We start from the raw sequence: 25,464 nt of genomic DNA, 5'->3' as shown, positions 1-25,464 counted from the left end.
CTATTAAGTTGTAACCGATTGCATAATATCCGGAAATACTTAATCAATCGCACGAGATTTCCGAACCGCATAAGATCAAATCCTACACGATCTGATCTAATCGTACAAGGTGGCCCAATCGCACAAAACACAAGGTACAACTTAGTATTGCATGATCGCACAACACCCTGTGGATCGCACAAGTAAGTGTCGATCGCACAAGGGGTTGGGCCACACACTCTCATTTAGTGTTGATACACTGTTGGGCCGAATGGCCCAAACTATCAATCGCACAACTTATTTGAAGCACACAATTGTTCGGGTCGCACAAGTTTGGTCGGGTTGTACAAGATATTTATTGACTTGTTGCTTGGGCTGTATATGTTGGATTAATTACTTAACCTGTTGGGCCGGGCATACCTATTGGACTGGACTGGTACGGACCGCACAAGGCATAACCAATCGCACAAGTGGGTAATGTTCTTAGCGGTTGGGCCTCAAGGCCCAAACCTGATCGCACAACCCAACCCAGTCGTACAAGGTGTTGGGATCGCACAAGACTGTCATTTGTTTATCGATTGTTGGGCCGTATAAGTTTGGACTGTTTATCTATTTGGGCCGATCACCATTAGACATATAAATTGCATAAGTTGAATGTGTTGCTTGATTGCTAAACTGTTGACATGATCTCTACGTGTTTGTAACGTGTTAACTCTGTGTAACTGTACGTGCAATACTTGAATACAAACCTGACCTGTATGATAAACCTGCTAGGACGTGGTTGATCACATTGTAGCTTAACTGAACCTTTTCGTGTATCATACCGAGCAACCCCAGGTGAGTTCATTGCATTTTCTCAAGCATGCGTCCCGGTGGTTAGGGACAACTGGTAAACATTTGGAAGGGAAACTTTGGGTAAACAACTTAATCGGTTTGGTTATGAACATGGGATCTATCATCGGATTGCCTGGAGGGCAATGGGGGTAATTAGTTGATAGCGCTATTAGGTGGGAAACCTCACACCGGGCCGTAAGGACGGGCGTGAACTAATTATCTGGATAGGGCTATGGTTGTTAGAGGCACACTCCTCGGATACATATGGGCACACTCCCTAGGGTATCTAACGATGGCAACATAGCAAACGGTCGTTAAGGGGTACCCACTCCCCGGATACACATGGGCACACTCCCTAGGGTATCTAACATGAGCAACATCGTAACGCAACATTGAATCCATTAACATACATCTGGTAACTCAACACGTTAACAAAACCTTGAACTCACCAACGTAGTCTGACACACTTGTTTGCATGCTTGTAGGTCATTAACGTTTGGAACATGGACTTGCTATCTGGGAGTGCTGGAGTGGTCATGGATCGAGACTTTTGGATTGACTTACAAACGAAACATGGACTTTGATTATTATCATGAAACTATTGCTAAACGATATATTACATGCTTCCGCTATACAACATTGTGGGATTTGATATCATGTTTGACATTTTCAATTGGTAATTAATGGTATGTTTTATTAAGTATTTATCATTGGTTCAATGTGATTGGTGGCTCGAACTCTGATGCGTAACACGCCTCGCGGGGCTCCCGCAGGTGGAATTTGGGGGGGGGGTGTTACATACATTGTCTTAAAAACAAAGAAACATAACATAATTTAGAATGAAACATAACATAAGGCCCGAGTCCGCCTAAGGGTATCCTGATCAACCCTATGCATCAGCTCCTGAAAACACATGTGAAAATAGGTGCGTCAGCATAAAAATGCCTGTGAGATACATAGGTTTTTTATGCAGGATTCATGACTTGCAAGTTAAAAGAAAATGTTTAACAAAAAGTTAGTCATGAATCTTGTAAAATGTTTTCCTTTATAAATCATACGAAAATCGATAAGAAAATGAGATGATATTAAAGAATATTGCATGGTTAAGTAAATAACCAAGTGAAAATGAATATGTATAAAATATGTCGTTTGTAAAACAATGTTTTGTGAAAATATGTCATTTGTATAGAATGTAACATGTTTTTGTCGAAATACTTTAGATAACGCTACGATATGTAATATCATAAAAGCACTTATATATAGGAAGTACCAGCGGCGTATCCACCATGCTTTTATCATATTACACACGCCTCGTTATATAAACCACTTACCAAAAACCAACCAAAACGTCTTGTTTAAACCATGTCAAAATGTTTATGTGTAAACAATGTCTAATGTCAAATGTAAATCTTGTCTTGTATAATCAAATGTTATGTATGGCAAGCAAAAAAAGTATCTACTCAAACCATATGTATAATGTTAATGTGTAATCAAATGTATGTATGGTGAATAGCAAGTATTTACTCAACCCCATAGGTCAAATGTACAAAACAATGTAATTGAAGAAATCATAGTTTAAGTCAAAAGTTATGTTTTGCAAAATCAGTGCTTTACTGATACAAACATTTATGCGGTATGTTTATCGTCTACATTCAAACCTGGCAACTGTCGGACAAACCTTCAAACGAATCAAAGGTTTATCAATTATGTATATCAGATTCAGTCATCCCTTACGTCCAAACAAACCTAGGATTCCAGGGATGGGAGTTGTCAATTCCTATGGTACCACTACATACTACCGAGCGGCATGATCAGTGTTAATGAATATATTTTAGTTTCGTTAAACAAACCAAATGTCATACCAAATGTAAGCATGTTATGTGAAAATAATGTACTAAGTATGCTAAGTAAACATACGAAGCAAAATGTAATGTAAATCAATGTGCTAGCATGCTCAGTAAACATACATAGCAGAAATGTAATGTAAATCAATGTGTTCATATGCTAAGTAAACATATGTAACAAAAATGTTTATGAAATCAATGTGCTAGCATGCTCAGTCAACATACATAGCAAAGCATAAATGAAATCATGTACTATATGCGTACTAATGAACATAGCAAGTATATGTCATGAAAGCACGAAAGTAACAAGTAGGCACATGTGTTTCTGTTGGTGCATATGTCTGTTGACTTCGTCTTGTATCGAGTCTTGTATCTAGATAGAATAAACCAGAGCTCGGTTGTCAAAGAAATAGGGTTTTAGTGCTGATTGGCCAGTTCATGCGAAATGGCCATTTCACACAAAATGGCAGTTTCACACGAAATGGCAGTTTCACACGAAATGGCAATTTCACACGAAATGAACCATTTCGTGCGAAATGGACTTTTGACCATTTCGTGTGAAATGGACTTGTGACCATTTCGTGCGAAATGGACTTGTGTCCATTTCATGCGAAATGGAATGCCTATATATAAAGGTCTTGACCATTTCATTTGTAACTTTTAGATTCCGGTAGCGAAGCTCTGCCGAAGTGTCTCCAGGTTGTAAAACGTTGTCAAATCAATACAAGAGATTGTTTAAGTGATTCTCTGTGCAAATCAAGCTGATTCATCATCAAAACGTCTGTTTCCGCCTCTCGTTTTGATCAAAAACTCTTCTGAACGACTCGTTAAGGTCGAACAACGATCCTACAAGTGGTATCAGAGTTCAGGAGGAAGAGTTCTTACCGATTCAGCTTGATTTCATCCAAAAATCTCACTTCTACTCACTTTCTTCACATTTTTTCAAAATTAACCGAGATTTTACGGTCAAAATGAACTGATTTTCATATATTACATACAAAACATAGCTTTAATCAATCCTTGAACATATCAGACCCTAACTCATCTTAAAAGTTGATCAATTTGTCAAAATTCTATCTGATTGTTCGAACATGATGTCATTTCGCACGAGATAGAACCTAATTTCGCTTCTGTTCACACAATATGAGAATCCATTTCGTTTGAATATGGCATTTCATTTGAATTCCGGTAGCGAAGCTCTGCCGAAGTGTCTCCAGGTTGTAAAACGTTGTCAAATCAATACAAGAGATTGTTTAAGTGATTCTCAGTGCAAATTAAGCTGATTCATCATCAAAACGTCTGTTTTCGCCTCTCGTTTTGATCAAAAACTCTTCTGAACGACTCGTTAAGGTCGAACAACGATCCTACAAGTGGTATCAGAGTTCAGGAGGAAGAGTTCTTACCGATTCAGCTTGATTTCATCCAAAAATCTCACTTCTACTCACTTTCTTCACATTTTTTCAAAATTAACCGAGATTTTACGGTCAAAATGAACTGATTTTCATATATTACATACAAAACATAGCTTTAATCAATCCTTGAACATATCAGACCCTAACTCATCTTAAAAGTTGATCAATTTGTCAAAATTCTATCCGATTGTTCGAACATGATGTCATTTCGCACGAGATAGAACCTCATTTCGCTTCTGTTCACACAATATGAGAATCCATTTCGTTTGAATATGGCATTTCATTTGAATATTGACCACTTCGCGTGAAACACACACTCATTTCGCGCGGATTGGTCAGTTAGTGTTTCATTTCGTTTGAAGTGCACACAAGTCATCATTTCGTACGTAATAGATTTTCATTTCATTTGAAGTGTACCTAGGTCATCATTTCGTATGTAGTGGGACAAATCGTTTGAAAAAAGGGTCAACTGTTCTTAGATATCAGGTTGCATGTGATTATCGGCCCAATCAACATTCAGTTTCATTTCAGTCGGTCCAATCAGAGTTATTGATCTGATCTAAAAATTGGAGGTCCAATTAGATAAATAAGTGTATTCGGCGCATGTGCATTTGTTTAAAAGCAAACCAGAACAGCCCATTGAATATTGCATGTGATTTCATAATAGTTGTCGACCAGATTGACTTTGTGGCCGAATCATATTTGAGTTAAACATCATAGCTGTCCACCTAACAATCCGTCCTATTACACTTCATTGATTAAAGCGGCTATTGCTTGAAGTCCATGTGATCTATTTGAAAAGATAAAATGTATCGGTACAATATTGATTGATGTTGTCGATTAAAATGAATATTAAGGTCCAATAGAATTGTAATTGCATGTGATCTGACAGTTTTTGTTGTATGCATGTGAAACGGTTGCGTGTGAAATATTTTCAGATCAAGTAAAACAAATCAGAAAGTGCATCGACTCACTAATTGTTAGAAAGTGCGGCCTAATCAAAGTGGTTTGTGATTTTAAATTGTCGGCCAATTAAAGTTGTCAAACCATTTAATCAGTTGGTCCAATTATAATAGAAAGTAATCTGAGTCCATTTCATCGGCCCAATAGGAGTGTGGTGTGCTTTAAAAGTTGTCAGCTATTAATTGTTGTCTGTCCACTAAATCACGGCCCAATCATATTTCTTTAACAGTCAATTATATCGGCCCATGAGATTGTTTTTTATTGCGGCCCAATAGAATCATATTATAAACTGTTGTTGTTGGCCCATGTGTTGTTGTTGAAGGTTATCAAGTCGTTTTTGTCGTATAGTGCTTACAATCAAGTGGTCAGATGTTTGAAATAGATCAACTCGCATGTATTGAACTCGCATTAGCTTGTTTGAAAGGTTGAGGTTCACGTGATAAAGTGGTATTTTTTTGTTCAATTAAAAGACCGTACCAGATCAGGTCGTGTGAAAAGGGTCAAGATTGTTTTGAATAAATCAGGTCGTTTGAATTTGATTCAGGTCATAGCAGTCCGCATGGTTTGACAACTTGAACCTCAGTTCGCACAGAATATTCACTAGTTCGAGTACCAGTTTGATTCAGTCAATTGATAAGTGTTTGAACTAATCTTGTGTATTTGTTTCTCTAGGTGTTTCACGAGGTGAACCAGTTCGTTTGAAAGCTTGTTGTGTAAATATTCGAAACTGAAGCACGGATTCTGAATTTTACAACGCATTTGCTACCGCCCAGAGTACTCCGATTACCGTTGCTCAGAGTGTAACCATGGAAAATGAAACCAGAACGTTACAGAAACCTCCAAAACTGATGGGCATTGAAGAATATTATAGTTGGAAAGAACGTTTCGAGAATTGGGTTCAAGCAAATCATCTAAGATCTTGGGAAAGTATTGAAACAAAGTATGCTAGACCATTGTCTGATTTGGGGGTTGCAAAGATTATCTCGGAATTTTTTGATAAAGAGAGAGATTCGTACAAAGCAGAAAAATGATGGTCAGTTTACTTCAACAAGGTTTGAAAGAAGATATTTTCATATTACTTCAACATGATGGTAGTGCTTATTCGGTTTGGGATGCACTTCGCATGAAATTCGAAGGAAGTGCAGAGATGATTAAGAGTAAAAAAATCATTATTGAAGAAAGAATTTGAACTGTTTACAAGTGTACCAGGTGAGACTACAAAGACTCTCATTGAGAGATACTATCATCTGGTGCGTTCAATGTCGCGATTGGAAATTACTAAAACTCCAGAAGAATGGGTTGAGAAATTAGCCGATGCGTTACCTCAAAAAGAATGGGGAACATACCTCATGATTTTGAAAAATTCTGGAGAGTATAGTAGATTGTCGATTGCACAATTTATTGAAAAACTTGAGGGACAAGATCTTGAACAACAGAAGATTGCTATAATGAACAATTCAAGTGGTCAACAAGACTTCAAGTTGTATTACAAAGGTGATGTTCAAAATATTGAAGCTAGTCCGAAGATATAAACCGCTTTCAGCGCAGAAAACTCATCTGGTTCAGTAAATCAGAGTTCAATCAACACCAGTGGTTTTTCTTCATACTCGATTGTTAGTCCAAATGTTTCAACCTCAAGTCATCAGTTCCAAAGATCAAACAGCAGTACCGATCAAGTGTTACACTGCAACATCGCGTTGCATCTTCAGAATGGTCAAAATTTCTCTGAAGAAGTCGCTAAAGGTCATATGGCATTACTAGCTACAATGTTAGAATCATATGAGGGTTTGGTTGCAGGAAGGATCGGAAATCCTATGTTGACAAAAGAGGATTACGATCAGATCGATGCTGAGGAATTGGAGCTTATGGATATAAAGTGGTGTTTAGCGAGTGTGTTGAGGAGAGCCGATAAATTCAAGCAGATTACTGGAAGAGATGACTTTCGAGATGAAAATGTTTCTACTTTAGGTTTTGATAAATCTAAAGTTACGTGTTTTCGATGTAGGGAAAAAGGACATTTCAAGAGGGAATGTACAAATCGAGAAGCAGGTGGAGCTAGGAATCCGTTCGGCAACAATGATTATTATCAAAAAGCAATTTATCTTCAAGTTGCTCAACAGCCGAATAAACAACAACCATCATCATCTAATACTAAACAGATTGAAGATGGAAAGAAGAAAGCTTATCTGGTCAACCAAGATGATGAAAAAGTGGCAGAAGGTTTTAGCTGGGATAAATATATTCCCGTTGATTCCAATGTTAGAGCATTCATTGCACGGATCATTCAAGAACCATATTTAATGAAGAATGGATGGATGTGTTTGTAGATGATGAGAAAAGCCAAGATGGAGAATCTATTTCTTCAGAAAGTTCAGAAAAGACCCCTGATTTTGATCAATCATCAACTAATAGCAGTGATGATGAGGAAGAAATTAATCAAATAAACATTGGAAAAACTCATTTGTCTACTGAAAGTTTCAAATTTTATTTTGCAGATAAATTGGAAAAGCTAAAGGAAAGGCGAGCAGCAAAAGAAAAGAAAAAGGTAAAATGCGAGAATGTTGCTCAGGAAGAGAAGTTTGAACAGATTAAAGAAGTTGAAGTTGTTGAGAAATTGATTGAAGTTGAAAAGATAGTTGAAATTGAAAAGATAGTTGAAGTTGAAAAGATAGTTGAAGTTGAAAAGATTATTGAAGTTGAAAAAGTTGTTGAGGTCACAAAGCCGTGTCTAAAATGTTTTGGAACCTTGCAAACACTGTGAAGAAAAAGATGAGAAGTATAGTGAGCTTGACAAGATGAAAGAAAAATTATTGTTCGATGTCAAGTATATGAAAGAGTCGTGTGATGTGTTGAACAGAACGGTGAACAGTATGCAAAAGACGAACTCAGAAAGGGAAGATGCTTTAGTCATGATGAATGCAGTGATGATGTCTAAGCAGAAGGCTATCAATCACTACATTGAAGAGTGTGCAAAGCTCAAGCAAGAGTTGGAGACTGAAAAATAGAGAATGAAAGAATCAGACGCTTCATGCAAAGCTATTCAAGTTCTGATTATTTGATTGACAGAATTTATCCAACTGTTGCAGGTTTTGAAGCATTTCAAGATGAGAAGCCGGAAAAGAAGGATACTGGTAAGAAACAAAGTGCAAATTATAAAAAGTGTCAGCCTCCTATCTGGGAAGGTTATTCTTTCAGAAAACCAAATGAGGAACATGTCAAAAAGGCTGTCAATATAAAGTTAAAGTCCAAAACAACTGATGATTTACCAGATAACATTGATGTCACATTCACATCGTCTGACACTAATCATGAGTCTGTGTTAATAAAGAAAGTGGTCGATCAGGTGTTGGATAAAGATGAGGAGTCAGAGTCAAAGTCCGAAACCGAGAGTTCAAATTCATCATCAGTTGACAGGCTAAAATCGTCGGTCAAACGGGTTTACAATAAAGAATTTCTGTTATCAAAAAATAATTTGAATGACAAAACATTCATAGTAGCATATACTTTGAATGATTCAGACAAATTATTTTCTGATGAGGAATTTCCAATAAGAAGTGTTCAAATTGAAAAGATTAGAAAGGTTTTCAAATTAACAGAAATTAATATTTCTGAAAAAAAAAAAGATGTCAATCTTACTGAAAAACCTAAAAAATACACTTCAAGAGTTCAACAAAGATTGAACAAGAAAAAGGGTTACAGTTCTGGTTCTGGGTTTCAAAAGAAACCAAACCATAACAGTAATTTCAAAAAGAAAGGTTTAGGCTTTATTCCACCCGAAAATCATAAAAATGAGAAAATTTCTAAAACAAAAACAATATTTGTTTCAGGGTCAAGTTCTGAAGAAGAAGAAGAAGAGAAGAACTCATTCTGGAAGCAATCGAACAAAGAATTCCTTGATAAGAAACAAGAGGGAATGAAGAATGGAATTCATCAGAAAAAGGAGACAAGAACCTGTTATAGATGTCAAGAAGTTGGTCACATCGCTTGGAATTGTCCAATGGCTACCAACACAAAACAGGAAGTTGTTTCTAAACTTAAAGAAAAGATTGTTGATAAAACTGAACCACCAACTGAACAATTTAAAGTGTTTAAAAATTCTAATATTAAGTTGTTGAATGCTCGAAAAGGTTTTACAAAAGAAGGGTAAATCTTGACAACCAAATGTGGGTTGTTAAGAAATCAGATGTGAAATCTAGCGATGAATCTGACTCGTCAAAGTCAGAGGAGCCATCAGTTGAACCAAAAGGAGAAAGTTCAGTACCGCCAATGGATGATGTCAACTTTCCACCATTGTGGGCTGAAAATTTAAAATCAAAAGTTGGTAAAGTGGAAATTTCGAATCAATTCTATTCTAAAAAGAAAGAATTTGATGTCGAAAAGGTATTCAATGGCAAAGTGAAAAATATTTTTGGGAAAATGGTCGATGGAAGGGCTAAAGGGGTAAAACAATTTTATGAAGCAAAAAGAAATGTTCAAACCCCGAGTGAAGTTGATAAGGTCACACCCAAAGCTGGTCAGGCTTGGGTGTCTGTATTCTTTACTTAAAAAATCCTGACTTGCCGGAGCTCCCAAGTTGGTAATCGTGGAGCAGGAATCGGCATTTTTTTTGAGAAATTCACATCTGTGAAATTTCGTCCTACAAGTGGTTGAAAGTGTGTTTTTAAACTACAAGTGGTAACATTGAAAATTGTCATATTTCAATTTACAAATGGTATTGTTGAGAAGTGAACATACAAGTGGTTGTTCCTACAAGTGGTTAATCAAGGTCATTAAATTGAACTTGATTTAACTTTAATTCAAGTGGTTGAAAAAGGGGTTTCATTCATTGTAAAGAGAAAAGAAACAAAGTGATGAACATATCCCCTAACCTACAAGTGGTTGGTGAATTTCAACAAAACTAATTTTTCGGAAAAACCATTTTGATTAAAACAAACTTAAGTGTTTTGAAATCATAATGGGAAAATAGTTTGTTGTTAGGGGGAGTTCTGTTTGTTTATGCCAAAGTGAATGGAGAATTGAAGCAATTCGCATCGGTTTGTCAAATTTTCTTTAAATGGTTTTGAATTTTAGGGGGAGTATGAAATTTCAGAAAATCCAAAAACATTAGAAAATTTGAAAAAGCACAAAACAAAAAAAACTCATTTTTGAATTGAAAAATATTGAAAAACGACAAAAACATGAGAAAATGAAAAAGAGTTTTGTTGTGAAAAAGAAGAAATGATAGTACATCAGTGGACTATCACAGCACGCTAAAGAATTGGAAAGTCAAAAGTGATAAACGGTCTCACTGAGGATGTGTCAGTAGGTTTTTATACATTCAGTAGATTGTTTTCGAGATATAAACATAAATATCATTTGCTTACTTATCTCGTGGGGAACATCTCTCGGATATATGGGTAACCCCTGAAATCTTGTTTGAAAGACTTTCTATTTCTGACATACTAGGTCTTTGTGCGTGATGATATCTGGGGTATTATACCAGGACTTCTGATTTTGCGGGAGCAATAGCCTAGTCCTCGTATAATGCTCTGCACAGCTTTAATCATAAAGCCCACCCTCAGCATAAAAAGTGATGAAACATTGAAAAATGCTAAACATGTGCTGTTGAAGAAAAGATCCCCAAATGGGACACACCGAAAGACGAGCCATCATCTCTTTGTCTGAACGGAAGTTCTAACCTGAGCTCTCATGTCTCGCATTACCCATTTACAGATATAATTAGTGTACATTCACCTGTAAGACTGAATATAGTAGTCTGGATACAGGAGTATATTCTGAGGTGGTACACGCGAATAAGTTTAAGTGCTTAAAACATTAATTCTCATATCTCGAAACAGTTGAACTTTGTGTGAAAATTTAAGTGGATCAATATACTGACAATCTAAGTGAATTGTTTAGAACTTAAATGTTTAAAGCTTAACGGTGTTAGTGATTTGTCTCATAAACTGATATGATCCTCTTATACAAACTCACAAAAGTATTGTCTGTAAATATTTCTTTACTGCTTTTCAAAATTAAAAAAATTGTGTTTTAGCATAATATTTTGAAAATCCAAAAAGATTTTATTTCATCTTATTTTCGACAACTGATGTTGAAAAGCTGATTTTCAAAATTCCGAGTGCTAAACATGACGACAACTGGGTTGGGAGAGTGTGTTTGAAATGTGAAATGATTTTAATGAAATACCAAATTTGTATGTTTCAATTACAAGTGGTTAGTAGAGATTAAAATTGTTAAATTTTAATAATTGTAAAAACTTATGTGTTGGGTAGAGATTTGTGCAGATCCCCGTGTTTGATCCTGTTGCTACGGAGAGCCAGGAATCGTTCTTGAACCTTGAAATTGCTATGTCAGATTGCGATCCCGGAACAATTTAAGGGGGAGTCTACTAGCAAAGGGGAGTCTGAAGACAGTAGAGCCAGTTTCTGATTATGGAACTGTGATCAAGACAGAAGTTGATGTTGCAAAGAATAAGGAGATTGAAGATTATTAGATCAACATCCAAGGGAGGTTAGCTGCAGAAGCTGATAAAGAGAAGAGAGAAGATTGAGGATGCTTACAATGTCAGACACTTTGGAAAGAGCGTGAAGACTGATCAAGACTGAAGACTCGACACCGAAGACTTCGTCAACATCCAAGGGGGAGTCTGTTGGTGCATATGTCTGTCGAATTCGTCTTGTATCGAGTCTTGTATCTAGATAGAATAAACTAGAGCTCGGTTGTAAAAGAAATAGGGTTTTAGTGTTGATTGGCCAGTTCATGCGAAATGGCCATTTCACACGAAATGGCAGTTTCACACGAAATGGCAGTTTCACACGAAATGGACCATTTCGTGCGAAATGGACCATTTCGTGCGAAATGGACCTGTGACCATTTCGTACGAAATGGAATGCCTATATATAGAGGTCTTGACCATATCATTTGTAACTTTTGGATTCCGATAGCGAAGCTTTGCCGAAGTGTCTCCAGGTTGTAAAACGTTGTCAAATCAATACAAGAGATAGTTTAAGTGATTCTCTGTGCAAATCAAGCTGATTCATCATCAAAACGTCTGTTTCCGCCTCTCGTTTTGATAAAAAAAACTCTTCTGAACGACTCGTTAAGGTCGAACAACGATCCTACAGTTTCACCCCAAAATATTTGAAAACAGTAAACTAGGGGACTATGTACTCACTTGATATTGCTTAAAAGTCTTGAAATAACAACCAAATAACGCTTGAGGGATCACAAAATCAATCGGCACCTAATATAGGTAACTATGTTAATAAACCAGATCTAAATCGGAAGATCGGATAGAATGAGGTTTCGTAAACCAAAAGTGTTAGAACTCATATAATATGGTTTGACAAAGCCTACATTCTGAATCGGAACCTATCCTAAGTGCTTATGACCCGTTACGACTCGTTAAGTTAGTCTATGCTACTTTCACGAGTCGTTCACGCAAAAGCGCGTTCGAACCGCCTAACTAGTCCTATGACAAGTATTATGTGCCGTAACATGTCTAATAATATTGCATAATCAGTTTAGATGTCAAAATTTAGGTTACATAAGCTTAAAATGAAATTATGCGTAAAAAGGGCATTTTGGTCATTTTCCTAAGGCATATAAACTACCTATCATACAACTAACTAAACGAAGTGACCATAAGGTATAACCTCGGAAGGTTATTTCCTATAAAACTATGGTCACAAAACATGTTTGGTCGGATCCTAATGATCGACCAAATGGGTCGGGTTCGAAATTCTAAGCGGTTGTTTAAACCGCTTAACTTACGACCCTATATAAGCACTAGACTAAACGTGACGAGTTAAACATGTTAAAACATGTTTAACTAAGTTAGAAAACAAGTTTGATATCAAAATGAAGTGTTTTGATATCCGAAAATAGCTTCGTTGCAAAATACGCATAAATACGTATTTTGACCGAAACTTTGACTCGTCACTACGCCTAATCAACGTGGTAATCAATATGTATAGTCACAAGGGACTATAGCCATCGTGATTACGCTCACGTTGCAAAGTTCAAACGAACTTTGACTTGACCATAAACCGATCAAAGCAGAAAGTCAAACACTGTTTGACTTTCATGCTTGAAATGCATAACAAGCATGAAAGAGGCTTACAAAAGGTCCAAGCTTGAAGATAGAACAAAGAATACTAAAGATTGAAGCCTTCAACCAGAGGGATAGCTTCAATGATCAGATTTGAAAGGAAAATGAGCAAGTTGGGTTTGAGAATTCATGGGTTTATATAGAAATTCAAGAGCCGTTAAGATCGTTCCACATGTTTCTAGGATTAATCATGGCCACACATTTGTTACCCACTGTTTAGAATACCATGGGACCTCAAAAACAAGCCCATAGCATTGAAAAACCATGTCTAAAACCCAAGGAACAGCTGCTGTTTGCTGAAATCAGTTTTCTGCCCAGATGGGGGGTCGTCGCGCTCCGCGTAAGACTCAGCAAGAGTCTACACGCCTCGCGAGCGAGCTCAGTTCAGCAAACAGTTTCACAATTTACAGTTTTGGTCCCTGCATGTATGTAAGCCCATTTTTGACACGTTTAAGCCCCGTTAACCTATTTTCAAGGCTCAATAATGATGTCAAAGTATAGGGAACATGAAATATGCTAGAAAACATCACGGATGTCGGTTCGTTTGGTCGTACGGTCATGTTATTCGGTTAATTACGACGAAACACGAACGGATGCGAAAAACGATCCAAATTACGTGACGGATGAAATTTTAGCATTCCAATCACTAAAGTAAAATATTTTAATGATTACAAAAATTTTTGGATGTCCGGATATGTTCAGAACGTAAGATATGCGCGTAAATGCAAACTTATGCACTTTTTGACGCTTTTAGTCCCTGTTTGACCAAATAAGTTTATTTTCGCATACCAAACCCCTCAAAGCCTATTTCTAACCTATGTAAAGGATATTTATGGTATGTTTAACTTATGATCATGTTCCGGAATGCACGTTACTATATGAATCGGCAGACTTTCGCAGTTTGTCGCAAATATTCCCTGCGATCGAATAAACTTGTTTTTGTCATACCAAACCCTTTAAAACTTATTTCTAAGTTATGTAAAGGTTATTTAAGGTATGTTAAGCATAAGTTGAGGTTCCGAAGTGTTTGTCGCGTTAAACTGATTACGTTTACGCATCAGTTTGCGTATAACTTTCCAGAAAGCGATTTAGAGTTTAAAATCGAACGAAATTAAAACGTGCAAAATGTCAAACATAAATAAACAAATATTGGGATCAAATCACATTGTTTTATTCATAATTGAACTATTCAGAGTTTGTACAATGATTACAAGCACAGATGTCACAGTCTCCCCTACTTTAGGAAATTTCGTCCCGAAATTTATTTAAAGGAAACTTGTGAGAATAGATGTGGATATTTCGCCTTTATTTGATCTTCATGTTCCCAAGTAAATTCCGGTCCACGTTTAGATTAAACATCTTGTTTGATAGTAGGTTTATGGATCGGAGTTTTCTGGTAGTTAAACATATAGTTTAACAGAGTGGAATACGTATTAGTGTAAAACCAAATCAAACCTAGCGATAGTCACGAGATCAGAACCTTAACGAAATTCAACAAAGTATAGTTTTATTTAGACAACACTTTGGCATTCGTTAGTTGGTTTCCGAATCGATCGGATAGAATATCGTACCAGTGATTATTGGTTAGAACATCAATGTATAGAGAGAAGAATAGAATGAATGAGCAAAGAAAAATGAATCCTAAGCTTCCTATTTATAGGTAAGGGATATGCCTTTCATTTCTAGAAAGTTTCTTATATACCTTCCCTAGATAAAACCTTCCCCAGATAAAACCTTCTTTGGATATTATCTTCCTTAGATATTACCTTCTCTAGATAATATTTTCCTTAGATAATACCTTCCTTATATATTACTTTCCTTAGATAATATCTACCCCATATATACCTATTTAGATATTATCTACCTCATGTATATCTTTGTTGTTAAACTTTAGTTGTTTAACTTTACTTTAACTGGTTAATTAAGTAACTTACTTAACTATTTAACTGATTAACGTACTTAGCTAATTAATTAATCTTACTTAGCTGTTAAGTTTACTTATCTATTTAGATTTCTTGATTGCTAAGTTATCTAAACTACTAAATTGTCTTAACTGCTAAGTTTTACTTAACCATTAAGTTTTCTTAATCGCTAAGTTTACTTAATTACTAAGTTTACATTACCATTAAGTTTCCTTAACCATTAAGTTTACTTAACCATTAAGTTTCCTTAACCATTAAGTTTACTTAATTGCTAAGTATTCTGGTTTAGCAGCCCCCTGGTTATGAGTTCTAATTTCTAGATACAATAGAACTCGTATTAGTGTATTAACTCAATTCAACATTAACGATAATCATGAGATCAAACCCACAACGAATGACAAAGTATAGTCGGGTACTAGCAGCACTTAAACATCCATTGGATCGATTTCAATCGATCGGATATAGTACCGTCTTAGTGATCGAGTTATTACCCTGATATTGGAGCAGAGATTCAGGAATTTAGGGCGTTGATTGAAACAAACGGAGATACAAGGAGTAGGACGACGTTTTAGACTGTCGAACTGAGCAATCTGATCAAGTGCCAAACTAGTGGCTTTATAGCCAAAATTGGCCTGGCCCACGTGTCGCGCACGGGTCCTCCTCCCCTGGCGCATGTCGCGGGGATGGTCGATCTAGCCTAGACATGCCACGTGTCCAGTATAGGCCTGACACGTGGCGCCTCATCGTGACACGTGTCTTCGGCCGCCTTTTTCGCCCAATCACACGTTTTTCTCGATTTTTGTGCTGGTGCTTATCGCGTATGTTTGGGTCTTGATTCTAAATGGTTCGGTTTATAATTGCGAGTCTAATAAAGGTACTTTTGTGCGGGTTGGTTAATCAATCATCAGGTTTTCAAGTTTTATCGTGCACACTTCGGATTTTGTTTATGGATCTTTCCTAGGGTTGTTACAGTAAAGATAAGAATTATTTACAAATTAGTTAAGAAAACATAAAAGTATGCAATATGATGACCCAATTGAAGAATATAACAGTTCAGTAAACATGTAGCAATGCTAAAAACATTGATAGAATTCAAGCAGGTAACAATGACAGAGGAAAAGGTGCGTAGTGAACTATAGGTTACTTTTTACCTGTTTCACGACTTGGTGTGGGTGTTGTTTCATGGTCTCCGGAATAAGGGCTTGTCGCTAGAATCAATGGTGGTGTTGAGTTGAGTCCGAAAATTAGTCGAAGCCACCCATTTATAATCGAAAGAAACAATGGAATGCTTGACGGTGCTTTAAACTGCTGCAATATTAAAACCCCACGATTGATGTACAACAAAAGATTAAATTTTCGATGTAGGTTTTCTTTGATTTTTTAAAATGACGTTGAAGAAAATTAAGATGTCAAATCACGAGGTCAGAAGGGAAGTTAAATGTGTGTGCACAAACATATACCTTTCCACCAGCGAAATCAAAGGTATCTGCTATGATTATACTGCTCATAGATATCAATGTGGCTATAAGACCAACTGTCGAATGAGCTTGTCCATCAAACAGTGTTGGACATGTAGCTCCCACTCTTATTGAAGATACAATATTTGATTAGAACTTTGTTGGCGACCTAAATCATTTAATAATTTACTTTTAATATTTTCTTTAGGTCCCTTCATGTTTTGTAAATAGTAAATGCCTATGATTAAGCAAATATTTTAAACTGTTAACTGAAGTTTATGAAAACTTCCACCATTGTAAACTAATAAGCATAAGGACAGACCTGAAGACTACCAGTATTCAAGGCAGGTGCTAGCAAACCACATCTAAGCGTAAGCTAAAAGGAAGAAAGATATTCACAATAAAACAACCCAATATTGTATGAGCTGAGAAAATTAAGGATTTCCCCTTTGTAAAAGTAATTCCATGGCAACAACAAAAGTTGCTAAAGCCACAGAAACATCAATTTGACCCTTGTACCTGAAACCACAACAAATAGAATGATCAACAAAAGAAAATAGGAAACTAATTTTTGCTAAAGACGTGTGTGATACATAACAGCTTCTTAAATGCTACTGCTTTAAACATAGACAAGTTTTACACGAAGGAACTACTTCATAATGACCAGTTTCAATATAAAACTAAACATAGTAGTTAAAACTCAAAGATTTTCTCAGTACATATTAACTTCCGATCTAAAATTGCCACCAAAACATCTCTAGGACCAGTTACCTATTCTGAAGCACAAATGAATTAGAAGGTAAGGGATTTCAAAAGAAAATTATGCACAAAAAAATCTGAAACACGATGCAAGATTTCAGAAGAAATACACAGAAAACCATTAAAAAGGTTGAATAATTTCTTGGATGTCAATTTTGTAAGAACCCTAAAAGATTAACACAGATATGATAATAAATCAAGATTGAACATTCATTAAACATGAATCATCAAAGAAAAATTACATTTAGAACATCAAAGATTAAGAAAAAGTCACTTGGTTGCTTCTAATTGCGATAGATGATGAAGATATCTATGGTTTGTGAGACTGTAAAGGCAAAACTATTGAAGGGCTGGTTGCTTCCAATCATTATCGAAGATGAAGATATCCATGGTTCTTGAAACTGAACTGTTAAAGGAGATAAAGCGATAGTAGAGGCAATAATGAAATTGGAATTAAGGTTTAGATGCAAGGTTCCAAAATCCATGTTTTGCTTTTACCGCTTAAAACAAAGAAAACATGGCCTAAGAAGAGGACACGCAGCCTCAACTTGTTTTGCTTTAGTAAGTATAGATAGTGAATAATTCAAATGAGAAGAAAAGTTTTTGTAAGAATAATTCAAATGTGTATTTAATGTTATTGTAACGATGTATAGGTAAAATACAATTTTTATTCCCTTAATTAGCTAACTAATTAAACTTGTAACTCATTTTTAAAATATACTCTTTCAAGACAACCTAATTTATGGTGAACGACAGTTTTCAATATGTGTAGAATAAAGTGTAAGATAACTTTTGATATGTGTAGGATAAAATGTAAGATAAATTTTGATATGTGTAAGATATATGTATGATAAATTTCTATATGTGTAGGATAAATGTAAGATAAATTTCAATATGTGTAGGATATATGCATGATAAATTTCAAAATGTGTAGGATAAAATGTAAGATAAATTTCGATATGTGTAAGATGTTTGTATGATAAATTTCGATATGTGTAAGATGTTTGTATGATAAATTTCGATATTTATAGGATTAATTTTAAAATGTGTAGGATAAAATATTTTTACCTAACTAATGAGGGAAAAAAATAAAGTTATAATTACTTATTGTTTTATCATTATGCTATTTCTTATTTTTCTTCTAATAAGCAAGAAAAATAAAGGAAATAGTTGAGAAAAGAAATCTATATCTATATATAATTAATGAAAATCAAAAGTTAGTATTAGTATATAATAGGAGATACGCCAAAAAATAAGGGTGATGAGGCACAAGAAAGTTTATTGTATAGTAGGTGCACACATAGATACATACGTACGTACGTACACATGGTCGGCCCAACACTATGTTCAAGCTAGGCTTACACCTAGAGTCTTCAAAATTTTATGTTTTATGTATATGCTGAATCTCTGCCGCATTACGCAGATAAATTCTACTGGTTGTAAACGAAAACTTAAGAATGTTATATCACATTATATAACTTAAAATGTTATATCTTAGGGGCAAGTTGTTCGGGTTGGATATATTGGGTTGGGCCCGTAGAGCCTTCCAAGCTCAACTATATGAAAATTATTAAATGTCTTATGCAAACAGTATGGACTAGTTAGTTAACTGAACTGATCATATCTAGGAGTCCCAAACCAAATGATTAAACATTTAATGAATTATACTAAAAGCAGGCCTGGACTGTTTTCGGATGGGCTAACATTTTAATTTAAATTCCCAAGGAGATTTGCATAAACTTTTTAGTTTTTTTTTTCAGAATACAAAGATATCATTTTTATGGAATGTATAATTTTACCGAGTAATAAGCCGATAAACATAAATATTGTCAAACTATTTTTTATGTATTATTTTATCTTCGAGCTGTAAGCTGTGTGGATAATAAGGATTTGTAAAGAGTATATTTCCATTGGTAGACTCTAGAATCTAGATACTTGGAGATGAGAAATAAATATGATATCTACTCATCAATGATGCTAATTCATTAGATCACATTTAGTGGTTAGGAAATTTGGCGTTTTCTACCCTAATCCACGCCCACACATGCTCGACCACCGCCCTTTTAGACGGTTTTTTTTTTTTTTTTTTTTTTTTTTTTTTTTTTTTTTTTTTTTTTTTTTTTTTTTTAAAAGCTCCGGGCGTTTAATTTAAAACGCTAAAATTTTGAAAGTATTCTATACTCTGACCGTTGTGAACGGTCGTTTAATGGTAATAAAAAAAGGAAAAATTACAAGTTTTGTTCTTTATCTTTATACCACTTTTCAGGCGGTGTCCTTTTTAAGGAATGTTGACAGGCGGTGTCCTTTACTATGTATTTTGTTGCAAGTTTAGTCCGTTACACCCAACCCAGTTAAAAAACCTTGTTACTAATCGATAATTAGGCCAAAAAAAGAACTTTAATTTTATTAATTCATTTTTTTTTTCTGTTAAAATTTTCACTTTCATCCAAAAATTGACTCCAGTTTTTTTATCTTGTTCTCCTTGCAAAAGAATTTCTTTCTATGCACATTATTTTGATTCTTTAAATTGAAGGAAATTAGAATTCTCAATTCTCTACGACGTCTAGACGATAAAATTTTTTCAGGAACAAGCAAATCAGAATTCTTTTTGTCTCTATTTAGAGTTTTATGTCTTGGAATGGATTCATCAAAATGATTCTTAGCAACATTTTGGGGGTTTCGGTATCTTTGATTACTTTGGTGCTTACTTTTATGAACCAACGAAATACCTATGATTTGATACATAAAAAACTGTCCGTCATTTTTTACAGATAGACGGGCGGGTTCCATAATTAATATTCCCTTTTTTGTTAATTGTGTAAGATTTAAACGTCTCCTCATTATATCCAAATTCATTTCTTTCCTTTGAATATAGGATATAGAAATTTTTCTTACATTTATTAGGCTAACCAGGAGACCATATATCTGGATATTATTCATCATTTTTTGATTCAATTGATTCAAACGTCCGGTCCATCTTAATTGCAAAGGAAAATCTCCTTTGATTAATATTTGTAGTTTTTCGATCGATTCTAAAAGGGATTCTTCAATATTGTTTTGATTCTTTAATTCAAAATATTGTTTTGAATTGGATGGACTAAAATTGAAAAAATCCTCATCCTCTTCGTGCTTTCCCTTGATATTTTGATTTTCACTAAAATTTGGATTGATATTCAAATTAAAAAGAAGTAAGTTGCTTGGAATAAACCAAGGTTTCTCTTTATATTTATGATAAAGTATCAAAAACTCTGGAAATAAAAAAAATTTCGGATTTGATATGGGGCGATTTAAGATTAAGAATTTTTCATTCATTCCCATCCAATCAAAAGGCATTCCCATCCAATCAAAAAAGACCCTTTTGTAATTGATTTCGGAATTTGAATAAATCGGAAGATAAAAAAGACCATTATTCGGAATTTTATCCCTTATTTGGATTTGGTCCTTATTAGATTCAACCTGAATATTTGTATTCAATTTCCAACCCAAATATTTTCTATCTGTATTTTATTGTTGACAGGCAATGTCCTTTACTAGGTATTTTGTTGCAAGTTTGTCCTTTACCTATGTATTTTGTTGCAGGTTTAGTCCTTTACACCCAACAATTAATAGTGTTTTTTAACTGGGTTAGGTGTAAAGGACTAAACTTGCAACAAAATACCTACTAAAGGACACCGCCTATCAACATTCGTTAAAAAGGACACCGTCTGAAAAGTGGTATAAAGATAAAGGACAAAACTTGTAATTTTTCCTAAAAAAAATTCTTTATTTCTAATCCATTTTTTACCTATAATAAAACTCCCACTTTCAACTCCATTTTTATAAACTTTTCCCTCTTCTCTTCACTAGTTCTTTACATTTTATAAAAAATATATATATATAACGAATCCCTTCCGACCCCCTTTCAGTGTTCCGTCTAGACCCGGCAACCAAACTTATATACAAACTCTCACATTCCATTTTCTATAAACCATAAACTAAAACCTACAACAACAAACCCAAACTACATACCATTTTCTATAAAAAAAATGGATTCCCCACGTCCTCGTCGTCCGTTGCCAATTTTTATTAAAAAGAGTTTTTAACCGATGAGGGTGAGTCGACCGACTAGGAGGTTGAGCAAGAGGTGGTTACGAGTGCGTGCGAACTCGTGGCGCGGTATATGAAACATGTCAGTCGGCCTCAACATGAAATTTTGCCAAGAGAATATATGGAACGAGACCGACGTTCGGCAAACAATCGATTGATGAAAGATTACTTTGATGAAGCGTCTACTTACCCAAACCCAAACGTTTTTAGGTGACATTTCCGGATGAGTAAACATTTATTTCTACGCATTCCTGGAGACTTGGAAAACAAGTTTGATTATTTTAAACAAAAAGCGGATGCGAGGGGGCGCTTATATTTACCGCTATTCAAAAGTGTACTTCAGCGCTACAAATCCTTGCGTACGGAAACACAACCGACATCAACGACGAGTATTTAAAGATGACCGAGAAAACAATGCGCGATACCTTGGAGCATTTTTGTCACGATACACTACAATACTATAAATATTATAGGGTTAATGGATTTAAACACCCCCAACTATGGCCATTTGGCCGCTGGCACTCTCAACTTTGACTTTGGCTCACACCACTCCCAACTTAAAACACTGATTGTCATGGCACCCCCTCGTTAAATATTCACTAACCAGATTAGTTCTTTTTGCTTACGTGTTCAATTTTTGATGACATGGCTTATTTTTTATGAGGTGGTAAGATGATGTGGAACTCAAGTAAAATAAAATTAAATAATTAATATATAAATCTTCTCTCCTCCCTACTTAAACATCCCCCCCTCTCTCTATCATCTCCTCCCAATCTCTCAAGTTACAACCCACCATCACCACCACAGCTCCACCTTCAATAGGTTAGTGATTATTTAACGCCTCCACCTTCATCACCTTCACCACCACAACCGTTGCACCCACCGTCACCACCACAACTCCACCTTCACCACCACACCGCCCACCACCGCTACACCTCTACATCACCACCACACCCACCCACCTATAAAACCTAAATCAATCCCCAAATCATTAAATTGAACCCCAAATCAGGCAAAACACTCAAAACAAGCACCCCTCTCTCGTGTCTGGTAGTCGGCGACCGGAGCCGATTACTGGCCGGCTGCCATCCTCCGATGTAACCCCCACACAACACCCCTCTTTCTCCCTCTCTACTCCGACTAACCAGCCGGCCATACCCCCCTTTCGACACCCTCCTGTTGCAGAACATTTAAACGGCCACCACCGGTTGGTGGTGGCGTACGGTGAAGACACAAGCGACGTGTGGTGGAGGTGGAGCCGCGACGGTGGTGGTGGTGGTGGCCGACGGAGATGTCGGCCGACGACGGCGACGAAGGCAGTAGCGGCAGCGACGTATGGCGGTGGTGGAGGTGGAGGTGGAGCCTTGTTCGATTCTGTTTTGCTTTGCTTTGCTTTGGGTCCGGGTCAACGCTAGCCAGAGACAGATTCATATAGTGTGGCTGTTTTGAGCGGACATGGAGCTTATATACATGCTGATGGGGCGATTGTAGTGTGGCTGTTTCAGATCTGGGGTGGATGTTAGCAGGTGAGGAAGTGGTGGCGGTGATGGTTGATGGTGGCAGTTGTTGGTGTAGAGAGGGAGAGGGAGATGGAGATGTACAGAGAAGGGGAGAACTAGAGAGAGATAGGGGCTCTGCATATATAAATACACACACACATATATATATATTAAATATAATAATTATTATATAGATTTCTTTAAAAAAATAATTGGCCACATCAGATTTAAATGACACATCATACATCCCACATCAGATAAAATTGCCACATAGACTAAATTTACTAACCTGGTTAGTGAATATTTAACGAGGGGGTGCCATGACAATCAATGTGTTAAGTTGGGAGTGGTGTGAGCCAAAGTCAAAGTTGAGAGTGCCAGCGGCCAAATGACCATAGTTGGGGGTGTTTAAATCCGTTAACCCAATATTATATGTATTCATATTTTTTTAGTTAGCTTAAAATTATATATGTTTGTTTTTTAAAGATATAATAAATTTGTACGATGTCCGTTATCTGAGAAAGCCTACATGTTACGATCTTCAACAAATTTACGAGGTCCATTCTAATCAACATGGTTTACCGGGCATGATTAGGATCTTAGATGTCGCCATTGGCGGTGGTATAATTGTCCGACCGCATGGCGAGGTCAACACACACGAGGTGACCAAGACGGACCATATGTTATTCTTCAGGCAGTTGCTTCACATGACCTTTGGGCTTGGTCCGGTTACTTTCGTGTCGCGGGGTCATGTAATGATATAAACGTTTTTGAACAATCTCCATTCGTATAAAGGATTTCATTTCTAGTAGAGCTGCAAAAGCATCTTTTTATTCAAACGGAAACTAATACCCGCACGAATACTATTTGTGTGATGGAATATATCTTAAGTATTCGATTTTCGTGAAGACGTTTAGGGACCCGTACGATGAAAAAAGAGCTTATTTTAAAAAAGTTTAAGTGTTTTCACCGAAGGACATTGGGAGATGCTTTGGGGTTCTTCAACAACGATGACATTATTTGAGAAATCTTTGTCGTGCATGGACCAAAGAAAAAAAATGAGAGATGCTATGTACGCTTGTGTAATCATGCAAAATATGATATTGGAGGATCAAAGAAAAGCAATATGCCAAAACTATGTACAGGAAGCTGTTCAGGAATATCCCCAAGCAACAATGAAAGAAAGAGTGAACAATGCACATGAAATGCAGTCTGCACATTTCGCGTTAGCGATTGATTTGGTCCAACATGCATAGTCGGTTCGGTATATTCCAAACGAGGGTGAAGAAGAAGATGATGATGAGTACAATGAAAGCAAAGATAGAAATTAAGACGAGTAGTATTATTTGTGTTTGTTTATTATTTATGCAATTTTTATTTATTTAATGAAATATTATTAGTTTTAATATTAAAAGAAAAACAAAAAAACATATCTGGGTAATAATTAGATGGGGCATTATTGGGCATTATACCACTACACACATTTTAAACTAGTGCACCATAATGTCCCATTGCTGACTGGACTGCCATGTGTCACTTCATGTCCAAAGGAGAGGCATTAGTTTCAAGCCCCACTACACATAGTCTTAGTGGTAACACATTCAATGGGGCTTCTATAGTTCTTGATCTATAACATCAATTTGGTTTAAGTTTTGGTAAAGGACTTTTAACATGTTATTAGACATACATATATAGTGCTAGGATTAGGGTGAACGGAATAGGATCGGTAAAGTGGTTGGTACCGAATCCCACTCCACTGCCAATGTTTTTACCGAGCCACGTTTAACGATGGGGGGGGGGGGGCATTTTCGATGAAGCATTACCAATTGGGGGAGAGGGAGGGAAGGGGGAGAGAGATAGGTGTGTGGTGGGGTCCATTCCTTCTCAACCAATCACACATTTTTCTTTTTTTTTAAATAGTTTACCTAAACCCAATTAGGTAAACCACCGCCACCGTTTTTGAGCGTTAGATAAACAATTTATGTGAATTGACCTGGCACTGTCTGATTGGGTGAATGGGGAGTTTACCTATTCCAGATAGGTAACCACTCCCTTCACCCTTAGGGGTGTTTAAGATTGGATGCAGTTTTCGGATAGTGAATATTAATATCCGAATTCGTATCCGAACTTTCGGATATCCGAAAGTTCGGATACGGATTTCGGATATTCGAAAGTTCGGATACGGATTCTGATATTTAAACATATATTTGAATTTATAAAAAAAAGAAAAAAAAGTGTTTCGTGTATAGATTAAAATTAAACATGTATTCATTTTTCCAAATTTCAAACATTGAAAATAAAAAACATTCATAAATCCACATCCAAATCTGATTATTTACTATTCTTTTTAGTTTCGGGTATTGAATAATCCGATTATCCGAACCTTTTAGAATACACATCCAAATCCGAATCTAAAAATTCAAATATCCGAAATTTCGAATATTTTGGATACAGATTTTCGAATTCGGTTTCGGGTTCAGATTTTTTGAACCCTAGCTAGGATTATACAAAAAAAAAAAACCACGGTGGATTTGTAAAAAGTGTGTGCGTTAGGGGTGTTCAAAAAAATTTGAATCCGAAACCGAATCCGAAATATCCG

The sequence above is a fragment of the Helianthus annuus genome, chromosome 12 (genome assembly GCF_002127325.2).
Source record: "Helianthus annuus cultivar XRQ/B chromosome 12, HanXRQr2.0-SUNRISE, whole genome shotgun sequence".
Lineage (NCBI taxonomy): Eukaryota > Viridiplantae > Streptophyta > Magnoliopsida > Asterales > Asteraceae > Helianthus > Helianthus annuus.
This window is presented reverse-complemented; position numbering follows the sequence as displayed.